The sequence below is a fragment of the Callospermophilus lateralis genome, unplaced genomic scaffold (genome assembly GCF_048772815.1).
Source record: "Callospermophilus lateralis isolate mCalLat2 unplaced genomic scaffold, mCalLat2.hap1 Scaffold_112, whole genome shotgun sequence".
Lineage (NCBI taxonomy): Eukaryota > Metazoa > Chordata > Mammalia > Rodentia > Sciuridae > Callospermophilus > Callospermophilus lateralis.
In genome coordinates this window covers 2,374,145-2,388,450 of record NW_027511460.1, presented here as the reverse complement: position 1 = coordinate 2,388,450, position 14,306 = coordinate 2,374,145, and the positions used below count along the sequence as shown (strand labels likewise).

The 14,306-nt window shown below is 36.6% G+C and overlaps 1 long non-coding RNA gene across 1 annotated transcript; it reads left to right on the top strand.

The window, feature by feature from the left end:
• Positions 1-7,605: 7,605 nt before the first annotated feature.
• LOC143640072 (uncharacterized) lies at positions 7,606-13,181 on the top strand. The gene is made up of 3 exons (XR_013154869.1): positions 7,606-7,721; positions 11,495-11,658; positions 13,140-13,181. It is a non-coding gene; the product is annotated as an uncharacterized LOC143640072 (long non-coding RNA).
• Positions 13,182-14,306: the final 1,125 nt, after the last annotated feature.

Below are 14,306 nucleotides of genomic sequence, written 5' to 3'. Positions count from 1 at the left end.
ACCAATCAACATGACTAACATAATGCTGTTGGGTGCAGAGCAGGCTGAACTGTGCTGTCTGCAGGGCAGGCTGAACAGATGTTGGCTGCAAGATAGCCCAGGCACTCAAACCCCCCTCTATCTGGTCTTTTATCACCTGTTTGTGTCAAGTTCCGCTCAAGGCTGAGCACTCAGCCCCCTTTGGGCCAACAAGGCAGCTTGCAGACCCAGAGGCCCCATTAGATTTGGGCTATAAAAACTCCCTCCTTCCAGGCACCTCTCTCTCTTGCTCTCTCTATCTCTTGCTCTCTTTCTTGCACGTGCTCTCTCTCTCTCTCACTCTTGCTCTCTCCCTGTTCATCTCTTCTCTTCTTTCTCTCTCTTTCCTTCTTTCCTTTCTCTTTGTTGCACTGCTGCAATAAAGATCTTTTGGTTGCTCCGAGTGTTGTGGTCACTTTTCTTTCAAATGCACGTGTTTGTGTAGATAAGGCCTTATTAATATTAGCATTAAAATCATTTGGGATGAGTTTGATAGACCTTCATTGTCTTAGTTCCAGCGTCTGCCATGTTTAATAGTGTGTGAGAGGACAGAATTTAAATTTGTGGGGAAATATGAAAGATGGCGGGTGATAACTTTTTTCCTGAACCTTTCCAGATTCAAAGTGACTAGAATACTGTACAGGGTGCTATCTGAAAAGAAGTAAGTAAATATGACTTAAAAATGACTTGATATGAGAGGTGGTACATGTGCACCTCCAAGCAGTCCTGGGCCTGGTCATAATCAGAGAAGCTTGGGAGGCCTCTGACGCTGCTGTGACTCTGTGTGTCAGCCTTGCACCTAGAATGCTGTGGCCTGCTGCTGCCACTTTCCACACACAAGAGCCCCACCGGGCTGCTACTTCTGAGATCCACTGGTACATGTGGAAAATCTCATGAGGTTTGTCTGGAACATGTGAAATAGAGATGGTTTTGCCTACAGTGGAGGAGGAAGCAAGTATGCTGAATGCTTTTGTACACTGTGGCCCAGTTGGAAAGCCTGCTGGGAAAGCTCCTTAAAGCACTCTGTTGTGAATAAACCTATGGACCTACTAGTTAAACTGGAGGACTGACACAAAGCCTCTACATTTTCATGCATTTCATTCAAAATCATTGGCACTCTAAAATCAGATTATTCACATTCAGCAGCTTTAAAGTCTTATAATGACCAAAAAGAAAATCAATGTACTCTATGAAAAGAGCATAAACTTTATTAAAAAACTAATTTTGAAATGTATAATTGTGCTTTGGGATACTTGAACTTGTGGGGAGAATCTTTTGATGGAGCTTCTAATTGGATAAAACTATATTTGGGGCTGGGGATGTGGCTTAGTGGTAGGATGAGTGCTAGTACACAGGAGGCCACAGCTTCCATCCCTAGTACCACAACAACAACAACAAACTATATTTTGTACACAAATGTGCTAAAATTGAGATGTCAATCTGTGCAGTCTACAAATTTGCTTAAGATCATCAAAGCAAAAAATTTAAAATATATGTTGAGCTTCCTCTTGTAAAAATATATGTTGACGTGTGTAGCTCTAAGTGGATTTTAAAAAGACAATTTCTAGGGAAAGATTTAAGCTGAACATTTGAAGAAACCAGAATTGAGAATACATTAAGCAGAGTTTGCTTGAACGTAGTAGATACCGTCCTACAAACAGAGAAAATTTTTGATTTAAGGTTCTATAGAGAAGCAGTAATTGAAGGTGTCAGTAACTTCAAATTTATGCAGTTGTGAAGATAATTTTAGGAAATCTTATAAAGAAAAATAAGGAAAGCCATATGAAAAAAAGGCATTTTTCAGAAAATGCCAGTACCTACTTTTGGAGAAAATGATGGCTAAGAAACTGATTAAACAATGTGAATAGTAGCAGGACTAAGAACTCTGCTCATGCTATTTTTAGCATGCAGGCAATTAACAAAAAGAAGTATTATAAAATTGTTATTATCAAAACTTTTCTATTGAGGAAAGCAAAAAGCAATAAAAAATGAAATAAACTTTATTTGCATATGAAATAAATTTTATTTATTTTTTTTAAAAAATATTAATTTTTTAGGTGTAGATGGACACAACACAATGCCTTTATTTTTATGTGGTGCTGAGGATGGAACCCAGGGCTTCACACATTCGAGGTGAGTGCTCTACTATTGAGCCACAACCCCAGCCCTGAAATAAAATTTATTTAAAGTAAAAAAAATAAAATTCTAGATGGGCTGAAGATTATTAACTGCTTAGATGTAGCTGATGTTACTATAAATTGTATTCCATGCAGGGTGATAGTTATCATTAGAAAGGCCCACCAAACCAAGTTTCTGGAATTTCCCTGTTAGGTAGAAACTATTTTAATTATCACACTAGCAAGTGGCTTAATGGAAATGAAATGTGATATACATATTTCTCATTTAAAATTTTCAGTAAACATAAAATGACAACCGTGAAACTAGAGTCAATCAGTGTTGCATGGTAAACTAAGTCATGATCAAAACTGCTCCATTTACCTATGAGATGCCAAAATGCATCCTGCTATCAGGTATAACTAATTAGAACAAATAATATATTTTTAAAAACTGCTTAAGCAAGCAAAACTACATTGAAATTTCACTTTACTCCAGTTAGAACATCAGCCATTAAGAATAAAAACAATAATAAATGGTGGACAAGATGTGGAGAAAAAGGAACACTTTTATACTGTTGATGGGCTTGTAAATTAGTACAACCAGTATGGAAAATTAGTATGGAGGTTCCTCAAAAGACTTGGCATGGAACCCCCATATGACCCATCTAAACCCCTGCATAGTATTTATCCTTAAGAATTAGTCATACTACAGCTACAGATAAATACCCATTTTATAACTGCTAAATTCACAATTGCCAAACTATGGAACCAGCCAAGGCGTCCATCAGTGAATGAATGGATAAAGAAAATGTGGTATGTATACACAAAGGAGTTTTATTAAGCCAGGAAGAAAAATGAAATTGTGGCATGTATAAGAAAATGAATAGAACTTGAGAACTTAGGTTAAGTGAAATAAGCCAAACTCAGAAGGTCAAAGGTGGTATGTTTTCTCAGATATGTGAAAGCTAGAGAGGAAAAACGAAAATAAAGATGTTTTGGGGGGAATCTCATGTAAATCTATAAATCGAGATAAGATATCAGTTGAGGAGAGGGATCAGGGGGAGGGAGCAAGCGATGAAAAAGACAAATACTGGTTAATGCTACTGGCCAAATTGTTACATTGTGTTCATGTATGAATATTTTACAATAAATCCCCCATTATGTACAACTATAATGTGCCAGTAAAACTATTAAAACAAATAAGCTGTTTAAATCATAATTTACAGTTTCATAAAATCAACTTTCATCTAATTATGGAAAAACTGAACTTTACTGTCATTTTGGTTGTGTTCTGGAAAAAGAACCACCAAATTAAGGGTACATAAGTCAAAGCTAAACATTAAGCCTCATGCCATGAATAAGCAATATGGTAGAGTAAGCACAAGCAGGTCTATTTGGTTGAGTTTCTACTTATGTATGCTTGTTGTACTTTGAAGTTCCTAAAACCAGGGAGATTGGCTTGGTATTTTGGGAAACATATTTGGTTGTTTTAGCCAAAACAACCAAAATAATAAATGCACTAGGTTTCCCACTCCATCGGTTGACACACACCTATTTTCCCAGGAGAAACCCGGGATCTAGACCTCGGGAGGGCGCAGGGCGAGCCAACAGCCGGCGCTTCCTGCACGCTGCCAGGTGATGGGCGGCGCTACAGCGGAGCGTCCTGAGTGGGCGGGCGGCGGCGGCCAGGCAACGTCCCCCACTCTGCCCATCCCTCGTGGAGTTCTGGTCTGCGAAAGCATCCCCGGAATTCAGTGGACAGAACTGCGACCAGGCGCGCACGGGGCTGCCAGCCCAGTGGCCTCGGAGGCGCCCAGCAAGGTAGGGAGGCGACCCGCAGGACAAAGGCAGGCTCACGGCAGAGGGAGGCGGCGACTACCGAGAGCTCAGGTCACCAGAACGCACCACCACCCTGTCCTCCGGCCCCCGCCCCCCATAGAAAGGCGGAGACACGATGCCCGCCCGAAAGCGCCCCGAAGGGCGGCAGCGGGTCCCAAGCTGCCACGCATGCCCATGCCCGGGCACTGGCTGCCAGGAAAGCCGGGAAAGGCCTCAGGGGCGGGGCCTGCGCAGCCCAACGTACCTGCCCGGGCAAGCGAAGCTAGTAGGGCCACGGGGGCGGGGCTCTCGCCAGCGAGTGAAGAAGGGCAGACGCCGGGGGCGTGGCCTGGTCGGGCGGGTGAGGCCGGTTAGATGGCGAAGGCGGGGCCTGTGCAGCTCAACCAGACCTGCCCGGTAGAGCGAAGCCAGGAGGGTCACGGGGGAGGGGCGCCCGCCAGCGAGTGAAGAAGGGCCAAAGCCCAGGGCATGGCCTGGTCGGGCGGGTGAGGCAGGTCAGGCGGGTGAGGCAGGTCGGACGGCGGAGGCGGGGCCTCGAGGGCGGGCGGGGCCTGGGCTGGCGGAGAAAGGGCGGGGCGGGCCCTGGGCGGAGCTTCAGCGGCAGGACGGAGCCGGCAGGTCCAGGCTGCCCCAGACAGTCAATGCCCTGATGGCGGCGGTGGCGGCCGCTGGCCTGTAGGGGTGGGGAGCTGCACGGCCCAGGCTGCTGGGGCAGCTGGAGCTGGCTGTCGCCGGGAGCCAAGAGGCGGATCTGGAGCTGGGAGCGCATCCCAGGCCGGCAGAGGAGGCGGCTGCAGCCGGATCCGGAAGCTCTGCTGGCGGCGGAATCTCCCGCAGTCAGTGCCTGAGGCGGCGGCGGCGGCGGCGGGGCCCGAGGTACCAAGGGGCGGCGGTGGCAGGGCCGCGGTGCCCAGGGGCGGCGGCGGCGGGAGCGACGCCCTCCCTCGGCCGGCAGCGCGCGGCTGCAACGGGGCTGGCGGAGACCCACTTCCCCTCCGCGCCATCCCTGCTCCGGCGCGCCCCGCGCCGGGGGCCTGGAGGGTTGGGGGCGCCATGCTGGACATTGGCCGCGGCCTTCGCGGGGGCTCCAAGGACCCCGCACTCTCCCGCGGACACACCCTAGGGGCGGGGCGGGCGGCGGCGGGCGGGGGGGACCACGGTGCAGGGCTCGGCCTCTGCTGGGCGGCCAGCCCTGCGACCCGGGCGCCGGACTCGGACCCTTTTGTCTCCAGGCCGAGCTGGACTCGGGCTGCCCTGCCGGTGCCTCTGCCCCGCGCCCGTGCTCCGAGGAAAGTTTGGATGAAAATATCATTAGGTGAATTACGTTAAAAAGATTATATATTCTTAACTCAAATAAATTGTCAAAAACTAAACATTTTAATGTTCAATTCTGAAAATGCCTTGAGGATTTAGCACACTCAGATTTTCTGTGGTATTTGAACAGTTCAATCCTGTTACAAAACATTTTGGTAATATATTTTAATAGCTAATCTTTTTCCAGCACCTTTAATCTTGGTGTCCTAAAATTGGGAATTTTTTTAAATGAAAAAAATTTAATGAAAAATTAAATCTACACCAAGATTTTTATTTCAATGCACTATTTATAATTAAAAACATAGACATCAAACATATATAACAGTAGGGGATTTTAAAGTATGGTCAGAAATTCAATTAAGTATTGTAAATTAAGACATTATTTTAGACTGTATAACAAGACATTCAGTTTTAAATTAACTTGTCAATACTAGTTTAATTGATCATGTCTTGAGTGACACTCTAAATGATAAGTGATTAAACAAGGCAAGGCCTCTACCTCTGAGATACAGGCAACTCAACAGGATTTAGAAATGAATATGTACACACATATGTACTATGTAAATCAAGAATTGTTATTGCTTAAGAAAAGGAAAATCAGTTCTGTTGGAACACCAAAGGGAAGCAGGTAAGTTTAAGCTAGTTTTCTCAGATTTCAATAGACATTCCAAGGAGAAAAGAAAAAGACCATTAAACGAAAATACTAGATATATTCAGAGAATAATATCTAGTCATTGGACTATAAGATGCACAGAGGGCTAGGCATGTAGGTTCCGTTCAGAGTACATAGGACTTAACTTGTATGCTTAGTAATGATGCTATTGAAGACTATTGAAGAACCAAGTTTTGTGATGTGAATTCAAATGCTAAAAAATGGAATTCATTTTCTCTTTCAGAGAGGAGAAATTCACCAAACCCAGGTGTTCATTTCACATGGCTTACTTTGATTAAATGACACACTTTTTTTTATTATGTATCATGTTTATTTAGATTTATTCCCCTGATTTTGCATTTTGCTTGCTTTCTTCCTGTATCTCTTTTTTTAAAATTAATTTTTATTGTAGGTTGTTCAAAACATTACATAGTTCTTGATATAACAGTGCGATTTTATCCTTATTTCTTCTATTACTTTTAAGTAAATTTTTTTACAGCAACTTTTGTTCCTGTACTTTAAAATGAATTTTAGAAACATAGAATAGATTTGTTTTGAAAAATTTATACATCTTGTGAAGGAACCATGCTAGTTTTTGTGGGGGGGAGCATGTTCATTGCAATATTTGAAAATACCTGAGTAGGGGAAGCACTATAAACACATACAAATTAAATAAATAATGTTATAAATCCCTGGAGATACAGAAATTTGTAATGAGAAAATTTTAAGTTTAAAATCACATTTCAGTTTTTAAAAATTATTATTTTGATATTTATTTAAGATAACCAGATGAATAAAGAGGATGAAAATTGTAGATGAGGGTTTTTTTTGTTGTTTTTTTTTCTAACCAGGATTCTCTCTGAAATGCTAACTTGTTACTATATTATTGTACTGTAGTAATAATCAGGACAGACCATGTGGGAACCAAGACCATCTTTCAAGGGATATATCATAGAAAAGAACCTATAGTACTTTCTTTCTCCTAAATTAGAGTGAATAATTAGCATAGCAAGAGTCATATATGGTAATTGGTTATGGGGATTAGGCTATCTGTGTCTTTATGAATGACTTTATACACATAAACCTCAAAATTCTCGACAGAATTAATATTTAATTATTTTTTTAATAATGTTGAGTTTTACTTTTTAATCTTTATTCATTTTATTTATTTTATATGTGGTGCTGAGGGTTAAGCCCAGTGCCTCAAATGTGCTTAGACAAGTGCTCTCCTTCAACCCCAGCCCCTTATTTTGTTTTTTTATTCTGGTACACTTACATTTAAACATATTCAGTAGTTTTATAATATAAAATGAAACTAAAACAAAATGGATACAGAATATGAAAAAGAATTAACAAATGTCAAAAATGTCCTTAATGCTATGTAGAATTAAAATCCATACAGGGAAAAACAATCAAATGTCATCATTGAGTAAGTTCAGTTTTGGAAGATAGCATTTCCAATGTATTATTCTCAGTGAAATAAAGAGGCCTTCTTTTTTCATTAACTGAGAAGTCATTTCAGTGATTGTGCTTACCTACTTTTAAATGTGGCACAATGATCTATTTTGAAAACTTAATTTCTGGCAGAATGGCCTTTGCTGTAATGTTTATGTTTGACTTTAATGCATTCCTTTAATTTCTGTTGTATTTTTGATTTGCAGATTGCTCTGGGAACAGTCACAAACATGGAAGAAGCAGTGAAGTGGATAAGTTACACTTACCTTTATGTACGGATGAGAGCAAATCCATTAGTGTATGGCATCAGTTACAAAGCTTATCAGGTAGAAAACTCAAACTCATTTATTAAAAAAAAAAACCTCAAGCCTTCTTTTTAGTTTTGTAATCCTTTCATGATGTGAGGATAAATATTTGCTACTGTTGCCTCATCTGAATAGAGTTATGGACCTAGAAGAAAAATAAAGAGCCTTAATCGTTTTTAAAATACACTAAAAAAAATTAAATTGGTTCCTTGTAATTATTTGCCTTTTTTTAAATCTCTTTTCCCATTAATAATGTTGATATTTGTATCATTCTATTTTTCAGGTATATTTCTGTTAGATGTTAATATTTCACCATGATTTTTTACTCTGGTACATTGAGTTTTAGAAATAACCGTATATAAGGAAACATATAAACCATTTTTAAAAATACACTTGTTATATACAATCTACTCCTCCTGTCATGTCCCTTCTATTCCCTATAGTGAAATAAAAGACAGCATTAATGCATTATTGTCTTAACAGTTTAAAGTTTGAAGTCAGTTTCATGATTCAATGTGTGTGCATAGACAGAGAATTAGATACATGTGATAGCAGGTCTTCCTATGAGCTTTATAGTTGTGTGGTCCATGTGGCTTACAGATCTTGTCTTTTCTTTAGAACTCTGCTTTATATACTGTAAATGCTTCCTAATTACAGATAAAATTCAGTTGTAATGTAATAAAAACATTATTTCACCATCTTCATATTATATTTACTTCTGTTAAGTCAAAATTATCAAAGAGGTTGAGTCTAATTCAAAATTATAGTTTTTCTCTATTTACCAATATACATACACACAAATATTGTATTGATAAATAAATACACATACATATGCATTGAGAGTGTATGTATGTGTATGTGTGTTGGTAAATACATACATACATATATATGTATATATATATATATATATATATATATATATATATATATACATACATACACATACATACATACATACATTTGTTATCAAAGCAATTGCCAAACTTTTGGGGTTTTTCTTTCATTTTTCCTTTTCTTGTGCAGTAGATTTTGCATGGAAGAGTTGAAACTTAAGACTTAGGGGGGAAACAATAAGAATAGTAGTAGCAACTAGTTGTGAAGCTGGTAGTCTGAAATTCTTAGGTTTTCATACTTGGGTCTTCTTTACATAGAATTCCACTACTTTTCTGCTTCTCAGTTAAAATATGTGCTGATCTTCAAATGGATGTCTTATTTTATAAGCAAATTATAACTGCATTATAATCTGTGATTTCATACATTTTTATATTTATTAATTTTTAACTGATACTCTATAGGCACACATAAAGGTGGGAATCACTGATGGTTATTCATACATGTGCATAGCATAATTTGGTCAGTTTCTTCACTAGGTTCCTCCCTTTTCCATCCCTTCTCCCTTCCCTCTGTACCCTTTATCTACTTCGCTGATCTCGGTTCTATTTTCATGGGACATTGCCCACCCCCTTTCTCTGTTTTTTTTAGTTCCTTAGTTATCTCTTGCTTCCACATGAGATAAAACATAAGGCCTTGTCTTTTTGAGTCTGGCTTATTTCACTTAGCATGATGTTCTCCAGTTCCATCAATTTGCCAGCAAATGCCATTTCATTCTTCTTTAAGTCTGAATAAAACTCCATTTTGTACATATACCATATTTTCTTCATTCATTCATATGTTAATGGGTACCTGAACTGATCGCATAATTTGACTATTATGATTTGTGCTGCTGTGACCCAACAATCCCAACAGACCTTGCACTTTTTAAATTATGTGTCTCTAAATGTTCTCATGACAAATATGATCATTGTGAGAATAGTCAAAGGTACAATGAAAATTTTCTGAAGGACTAAAAATAAACAAGTACATGTATTTTCATGGGTTAAATATCCCTTGGAATAAGATAAACACATCAATTGATTTTTAAGTATTAGGTTAATATCAAAAGTTTTTTTGCAGTATAATGAAAACTTTAACATAGTTTTCTGGTATTTAAAAAAGAGGAATTTTGTTTCATTCCAGGATTCATAGTTTTACTGCCTTTACAGTTCTATATCTTAACTTTTTCTTTAACTTATATGTTTTGATTTTGTTGCTCTGTAAATTTGTATCTATAGAATTCTTATAGACAAAAACAAATCAAGTAGTTTGGACCTGATATATATAGTATCACTTATAGAAAATATTTGCTGATAATACTCTTGATGCTATGTTACTTATCTGCAGTTGGTTTCCTTTTGCCTCATTTTTCTGATTTTTAAAACTTTTTAAGCTGCCATAAAGATCTAAGTTAAAATAAATGGAAGAAGTATTAACTCATTAGATTTCTAGGAGTTTTACTACTTCTCCAACACCCCATTAAAGGTCATATTTTACATTATTGCTCATAACAAGAGATTAATCTTCAAGACTTAGATGTGTATGGTTGTGCACTTGTACAGTATGGTTGTGCATGTATATACATAGCAACAAGAATATTTGTTAGGGGGCTGGGAATGTGGCTCAAGTGGTGGTGCGCTTGCCTGGCATGCGTGTGGCCCGGGTTCGATTCTCAGTACCACGCACAAACAGGGATATTGTGTCTGCCGATAATTAAAAAATAAATATTAAAAAATTCTCTCTCTCTCTTAAAAAAAGAATATTTGCTAGTATTTTGTATTGAATATCAATTTATACTTAGAAAAAATTATAATAGTTTTAAAACTATATAAAAGTTCACTGTCAACTTCATTTTATTCTTTGCTTCTATTATTATTATAGGCAAAATGGATTTTTCCACCAACAGTTGTGAAAATTACTAAAACAATAGAATTGTATTTTTAAGGGAATAACCATGCATTTATTTTACCTTTGACAGGGAAAAGCATTCTTGCCATCATATCCCCAAATGACTGATAAAATAGAAGTATGGTTCGGTAATTTAAAGTGCCTATTTATGTGTGGGAAGGAGAAGATGATGTTTTTTTTTTTCCTTATACCTGATTCCCTGTGTCTATAACCTGAAAGATTATAAGATCATGGAAGAATAATATTGGTATCTAAAGAGACTGTACAGATTGATAGTTTTATTATCCAAAAAGACTATGTGGATTGATAATTTTAATGAATTTTAAAGCTTTCTTTATTTAATCAAATAAAATCTTTTTTAGTTGTTTCTTAAATGTATAGAATGTACTTCAGAATTTATAATTGAAAAATCTCTGATCAGCAGCTTCAATACTGGATATATACCCAAAGGAAATGAAATCAGTATGTTTAAGAACATCGGTTCTCCTGTGTTCATTGCAGCACTATCCATACAAAGAAATGGAAGCAGCCTAAGTGTTCATCAGCTTATGAATGGATAAAGAAAAATCTAATACCTATACACAAATGGTGCATTATTCAGCTATAAAAAAAGACTGATATATTGTCTTTGCAGTAACAGGGATGGAACTGGATGTTGTTATGTTAAGTGAAATAAGCTAAGTACAAAAGAACAGGTACCACCTAATCATATTCATGTGTAGAATCTCAAAAAGTTGATCTTACAGAGGTTGAAAATAGAATGGTGGTTACCAGGGGCTGGAGAGAGGGATGGGGAGAGACTGATCAATGAGTACTAAGTTTTTACCATAAATAAATGATAAATGTTTGAAAGATAGTTGTATTTAATCTGTTTTAAATATTGATATATTTTTGTATTGAAAAATCACTTTACACCATTGATACATATAATTTTATGCTTCCAAGTACCAGTTCAAAATTAAGTTTTTAAAAGTCTAATTAAAACATCAAGTGTTTATATTTCTTTCCTGTAGATTGACCCAACATTAAGAAGCATCGAGAACAGTTAGTCATTGAAGTTGGATGAAAACTAGACAAAGCTCAGATGATTCATTTTGAAGAGAGAACTGGTTATTTTTCCTCAACGGATTTGGGTAGAACTGCCAGCCACTATTATATTAAATACAGTACCATTGAGGTAATATTCTGAGAGGAACAAATGCAAAAATGTTTGTTTTTATAGTCAAATACTTTCTAGACTTCAGAATATATTAATAATGCCAAATAACAAAAGCAACTTATGAGCAAATACATTTAGTTTATATGAATTCAGCAATATACTTTTAGTAATGACAAGAAAAAAAATGACTTTAGATAGCAATGGTGCTCTTCTGCCATCCTGTTTCATGAACATATCCTAAACACTACATACACCTGAAATAGTTGAAGCCTATTGGTGAGTCTTACGGAGTGTATGCCAGAATGATTTTAAGCTGGACTTGATAGCTTAATTATTTCCTTGAATAAAAAGTTGGAAACTTAATTGCATATTAGTAAGAAACACTAAAGAAGAGTTTAAGAAACTACTAAAATTACCAAGTCAGCCTGTTTGTACTAGATGAGTAATTTAAGAAACTTTTAAGGCCAATTTTGACCATACAATTATAAGAGGATTTGTTGCTTTTTAACAACGTCCTGTTTAAGATGATGTGATACTTTAATATTTTTACTTTTAAAAAGCATATACATTTCTTTATGTGTTTTCATGTATGTATATCAGTGCATGTCAATACAATGATAACCTGTTGGGAGAATACTTAAATATGAAGAGATTGAAATAGGTTAAGTTGAATTTTTATACTTTTTTCCAATAGATAGTGTTTTGAGCTTTTTCTTAAATTCATTTTTGCCTTTTGTACATAAAGTTGTTTTTAAAATAGGAGAATAGAAATCATCAAAAAGAAAAACTCAGCTTATATGAAATCTCGGGTTTGTAGATTTAATATTTGCTTATATATAAAACAGGTTTCAGAAAAACACCTTTATGTGCTTACTTGGTTTTCCTCATTTTTTCAGAATAACCTATATGTGTATGACACTAGATTTCTGCAAGACCTCTTCACATATTATCTCAGAGCTGTGATTTGGTGGTTCCTCAATCCCAGACCTAGTCCTTCCTCCTTATATCACCTACTCTCATCTCATTGTCTCTATGAGACAGCCTTTCTCATTTGTCCTCTTGCTAGTAGACTGCTTCCAAACTACAGCCTAACACTTTCTTTTTTTGCAGTTCTTTTTCAGCAACTCTAGCCCTGTAGTACCTTTGTCTTTTCCATATGGCCTTTAACTGATTTTTCTGTGTATTCTCACTATTCATATTTTGAGACTCTTTGAATTGCATGCTGTCTAGTTATTTCCCTCTGAATTTTATATGATGTATGTGAGCTTATAATTAGTAAATGATGCAGATTTCCATATGCCTATACTGAAGTCAGGACCAGAATGTTATGTTGCACATTCTTAGACATTTAGTATAGATTTCATTAGATGATTTTACTGATCTTTTTTTGGTTCTAATGGCTTTCTTAACTATGTTTAAGAGTGTTTTATAATCTTTCATAAATTTGATAATATCTTTTGATATTGTATTTTAATTAAATGTGACACTTACTTTGATAGACCTTTAATGAACTCTTCGATGCTCAAAAAAACAGAAGGTGACATATTTGAGATAGTCTCCAAAGCCGAATAATTTGATCAGATCAAGGTAAGATTACTTGAAATTTCAGTCAGATATGTACAACAAAGACACATTTATTCATTTATGAAAGTTTGAAATTAATTGTTTTTCCTGATACAATATAAAAAAGCCATATGGCATATTGGAGTATCAGCAGTGTTTTCTATTGTACAAGAAAACTCAGTGTTCTTGATAATAATATCACAGCATACCTAACATCATGCTTTGCTTTGTATCCCAAATCAAGAAATTTAAATAGGTTGTGTGTTAATGAATTTATCAAAAATATATTGTATATGTTTTGGTTTATTTGCAATATAGTTCACTGAAGAAAATGTTAAGAAAATCCATGATTCAAACTAATGCAGAAATGAATATTTCTGTACCCATATTATAATTTAATGTTATTAACAGTGAAAACTTTAATACTTTGAAATAGTACTTCACAATTTTAAGCAGTGAATGCATTATGCCATATAAAAATATATGACTTCAATTTTGCCCTATTCAGTCTGGGCAGAGGTTTTACTCTGGTCAAATAAAAAATGAAACATCATCAGTTGAAAGATGGTGAGGTCAGATGACTTAATTTTTGTGGCATATCAAATTTTTATGTGTCAATGGCAACTTTAATATTGGTGATGAACAATAAATATAATTGTACCTGCCTCAACATAATTTCATATTATATTTTATAATTTACCTATGGGAAAATTACTGGGTTTTAGCTGTACAAGAGTAAAATATTACATTATACTAAAAGGCAATCTTTAAAACATTCAATATGATTTTTAAATAAATCAAACCAAATATTACTATAAAAATATTGACTCTTCTAGGTCAGAGAAGAAGTAATAGAGGAGTTAGATGCTCTATTAAAAATTTTTTGTGAACTCTCAGCTCCTGGAGGTGTAGAAAATAGTTATGGGAAAATAAACATCTTTCTTCAAGCTTCCACCAGCCGAGGAGAAATGGATAGTTTCTCCCTTATGTCAGATTCTGCATATGTTGCACAGGTAAGAATCTTACTCCCCATTTTCTCTTCTTTGTTTATCTCTAGAGACCAAGGAATTAATTCTATTATTCTGTGAATACATTACTTTGAG